Source organism: Petromyzon marinus, unplaced genomic scaffold (assembly GCF_048934315.1).
Source record: "Petromyzon marinus isolate PM22_M1 ecotype Great Lakes invasive population unplaced genomic scaffold, UKy_Petmar_22M1.pri1.0 PM_G_Scaffold_110, whole genome shotgun sequence".
Classification (NCBI taxonomy): Eukaryota; Metazoa; Chordata; class Hyperoartia; order Petromyzontiformes; family Petromyzontidae; genus Petromyzon; species Petromyzon marinus.
Window position 1 is genome coordinate 40001 of NW_027422663.1, and position 4616 is coordinate 44616.

A 4616-nucleotide genomic window follows, 5' to 3' on the forward strand; every position below is an offset into this window, starting at 1 on the left:
CCCTCTAAGAAGCTCAACGCCGACCGCACAGGGGCCGCGTAGCTAGTTAGCACGTCGGAGTCTCGTTCGTTATCGGAATGAACCAGACAAATCGCTCCACCAACTACGAACGGCCATGCACCACCACCCACGGAATCGAGAAAGAGCTCTCAATCTGTCAATCCTCTCCGTGTCCGGGCCGGGTGAGTTTTCCCGTGTTGAGTCAAATTAAGCCGCAGGCTCCACTCCTGGTGGTGCCCTTCCGTCAATTCCTTTAAGTTTCAGCTTTGCAACCATACTTCCCCCGGAACCCAAACACTTTGGTTTCCCGCAAGCTGCCAGGCAGGTCATGGGAATAACGCCGCCTGATCGCCAGTTGGCATCGTTTATGGTCGGAACTAGGGCGGTATCTGATCGCCTTCGAACCTCCGACTTTCGTTCTTGATTAATGAAGACATTCTTGCAAATGCTTTCGCTTTCGCTCGTCTTGCGCCGATCCAAGAATTTCACCTCTAACGGCACAATACGAATGCCCCCGGCAGTCCCTCTTAATCATGGCCTCCGTTCCGAAAACCAACAAAATAGAACCGAGGTCCTATTCCATTATTCCCAGCTGCACTATTCAGGCGTGCGGGCCTGCTTTGAACACTCCAATTTTCTCAAAGTAAACGCTTCGGACCCCCGCAGGACACTCAACCAAGAGCATCCGGGGAGCACCGAGAGGTGGGGGCCGGGACAGGCAGTGACACACCTCGCGGCGGACCGCAAGCCCCTTCCAAAGATCCAACTACGAGCTTTTTAACTGCAACAGCTTTAATATACGCTATTGGAGCTGGAATTACCGCGGCTGCTGGCACCAGACTTGCCCTCCAAATGGATCCCTCGTTAAAGGATTTAAGTGTACTCATTCCAATTACAGGGCCTCGAAAGAGTCCTGTATTGTATTTTTCGTCACTACCTCCCCGAGTCGGGATGGGTAATTTGCGCGCCTGCTGCCTTCCTTGGATGTGGTAGCCGTTTCTCAGGCTCCCTCTCCGGAATCGAACCCTGATTCCCCGTTACCCGTGGTCACCATGGTAGGCACGGAGCCTGCCATCGTAAGTTGATAGGGCAGACATTCGAAAGATACGTCGCCAGCACCAGGGCCGTGCGATCTGCCCAAGTGGTTATCCAGAGTCACCAAAGCGTCCGGGCAAGCCCGGATTGGTTTTGGTCTAATAAGTGCACGCATCCCCGGAGGTCAGCGCTCGTCAGCATGTATTAGCTCTAGAATTACCACAGTTATCCAAGCAACGGTCGAGCGATCAAAGGAACCATAACTGATTTAATGAGCCATTCGCAGTTTCACTGTAACATCCGTTTGCACGCAGACATGCATGGCTTAATCTTTGAGACAAGCATATGCTACTGGCAGGATCAACCAGGTAGCTGGCGGCTTTCAACTCGCCAAAAGCACACCACGGTGACCAGGCGCCCAGCCCAAAGGCTCGCCCGGCTCACACGCAGCGTTTGCGGGCCCCTAGCCTCCCCAAGGGCAGGCAGGAGTCGCTCTCCTGAGGCAAGAATGCACCCAAGGCAGAGGAGAGTCCCCACACGCGTCCAAAATCGGACGGACAGGACCCCCACGCAGACCATGTAAAACACACACCCTTTGGGCACGGACTTCACAGAACACAAACACCCCCACAAGGAGGGCCTTAATTTGTCCTGTATACTCCGGGGGACACCTGACGACGGCGCTGAAGGCTCACAAAACACAGGGCTTCACACAAGGCCAGCCAATTTGAGGCAGCGGTAAAGCACCACGCACACCCAACGTCGGGGTGGGGAGGAGCAGGGGCGGGGACCACACATGCCTGCACACCTCTAGAGCGGCCTTTCAATGCTCGCTACTCTGTGGACCGGCAAAAGCAATTGAAACCAACCCTAACTCTCACGCGCAGTTGGCAGCCCTTCCTAGGGCACAATACCGAAACAGCGCAAGCAAACCCTGCAGCTACAACCCAAGGGACAGCCTTCCCAACGCACTCTGGAGGAGAAGAGGCTCCTCGGGCGGAGTAACACAGCTCGAGATGCTCGCTCATTCACGGAAATCGTGGGAAACAACCTGCCGCCGGCACACCACTTCGTCCTCACATGAGGTTACCATTGTCCATACAATAGTGCAGGTGCGATGGAAATCTTTTCTCGTTTTGGTGCGTGCTACATTTTTACGGATAGACCCCGTGAAACGCTAGAAATTGGCGGGGATGTGTCTCTTGTGGCTCACGGGGCTGTTAGGGTGGCACAGAAATCCCTCGGAATGGGAAAACGGGTCATTTTCGTGTTGCCACATTGCATGCGAACGGCATGAAACTTCCAGAGGCATTTGCAGCAGGAATGCATGTGCAGTCAAAAAAGTGAATATTTTTCACGGATAGACCCCGTGAAACGCTAGAAATTGGCGGCGATGTCTCTCTTGTGGCTCACGGGGCTGTTAGGGTGGCACAGAAATCCCTCGGAATGGGAAAACGGGTCATTTTCGTGTCGCCACATTGCATGCGAACCGCATGAAACTTCCAGAGGCATTTGCAGCAGAAATGCATGTGCAGTCAAAAAATTGAATATTTTTCACGGATAGACCCCGTGAAACGCTAGAAATTGGCGGGGATGTGTCTCTTGTGGCTCACGGGGCTGTTAGGGTGGCACAGAAATCCCTCGGAATGGGAAAAAACGGGTCATTTTCGTGTCGCCACATTGCATGCGAACCGCATGAAACTTCCAGAGGCATTTGCAGCAGGAATGCATGTGCACTCAAAAAATGTGATATTTTTCACGGAGAGACCCCGTGAAACGCTAGAAGTGGGCGGGGATGTCTCTCTTGTGGCTCACGGGGCTGTTAGGGTGGCACAGAAATCCCTCGGAATGGGAAAACGGGTCATTTTCGTGTCGCCACATTGCATACGAACCGCATGAAACTTCCAGAGGCATTTGCAGCAGGAATGCATGTGCACTCAAAAAAGTGAATATTTCTCACGGATAGACCCCGTGATACGCTAGAAATTGGCGGGGATGTCTCTCTTGTGGCTCACGGGGCTGTTAGGGTGGCACAGAAATCCCTCGGAATGGGAAAACGGGTCATTTTCGTGTCGCCACATTGCATGCGAACCGCATGCAACTTCCAGAGGCATTTGCAGCAGAAATGCATGTGCAGTCAAAAAAAAATTGATATTTTTCACGGATAGACCCCGTGAAACGCTAGAAATTGGCGGGGATGTGTCTCTTGTGGCTCACGGGGCTGTTCGGGTCGCACAGAAATCCCTGGGAATGGGAAAACGGGTCATTTTCGTGTTGCCACATTGCGTACGAACCGCATGAAACTTCCAGAGGCATTTGCAGCAGGAATGCATGTGCACTCAAAAACTTCTATATGTTTCACGGATAGACCCCGTGAAACGCTAGAAATTGGCGGGGATGTGTCTCTTGTGGCTCACGGGGCTGTTAGGGTGGCACAGAACTCCCTCGGAATGGGAAAAGGGGTCATTTTCGTGTTGCCACATTGCATAGGAACGCCATGAAACTTCCAGAGGCATTTGCAGCAGAAAGGCACGTGCACTCAAAAATTTTAATATTTTTCACGCATAGACCCCGTCAAACGCTAGAAGTTGGCGGGGATGTCTCTCTTGTGGCTCACGGGGCTGTTAGGGTCGCACAGAAATGCCTCGGAATGGGAAAACGGGTCATTTTTGTGTGGCCACATTGCATAGGAACGGCATGAAACTTCCAGAGGCATTTGCAGCAGGAATGCATGTGCACTCAAAAACGTCTATATTTTTCACGGATAGACCCCGTGAAACGCTATAAATTGGCGGGGATGTCTCTCTTGTGGCTCACGGGCGCTGTTAGTTAGGGTCGCACAGAAATCCCTCGGAATGGGAAAAGGGGTCATTTTCGTGTTGCCACATTGCGTACGAACGGCATGAAACTTCCAGAGGCATCTGCAGCAGAAATGCATGTGCACTCAAAAACGTCTATATTTTTCACGGATAGACCCCGTGAAACGCTAGAAATTGGCGGGGATGTGTCTCTTGTGGCTCACGGGGCTGTTAGGGTCGCACAGAAATCCCTCGGAATGGGAAAACGGGTCATTTTCGTGTTGCCACAATTGGCATACGAACGGCATGAAACTTCCAGAGGCATTTGCAGCAGAAATGCATGTGCACTCAAAAACGTGAATATTTTTTCACGGATAGACCCCGTCAAACGCTCGAATTTGGCGGGGATGTTTCTCTTGTGGGTCACGGGGCTGTTCGGCTCGCACAGAACTCCCTTGGTCCACCTGATTCGTGCATACAGGCAGCAACTAAAACTCTGTAAACCTGCTGTGAGGACATCTAAACAGTGGACCAGTGAGGCTGTGGAAGATTTGCGGGCGTGCTTAGACTGTACTGACTGGGATATGTTCACGACTGCTACCAATAGTCTGGATGAACTCACAGAGGCTGTGTACATCAGCTTCTGTGAGGACTGCTGTATCCCAACACGTACCAGGGTGAACTTTAACAACAACAAGCCCTGGTTCTCAGCAAAGCTCAAAAGGTTGAGGTTGGAGAAGGAGGAAGCGTTTAGGAGTGGGGATAGAGACAGATTCAAGGAGT

General features: G+C 52.1%; 1 non-coding gene across 1 annotated transcript in view; it reads right to left on the bottom strand.

Annotated features, from left to right (window-relative positions):
- Window positions 1–1406, bottom strand: part of LOC142909050 (18S ribosomal RNA) — a 1822-nt gene extending 416 nt beyond the window's left edge. Inside the window, exon 1 of the ribosomal RNA XR_012932101.1 lies at window positions 1–1406. This exon is cut by the window's left edge and continues 416 nt beyond it. This is a non-coding gene — a ribosomal RNA (18S ribosomal RNA).
- Window positions 1407–4616: the final 3210 nt, after the last annotated feature.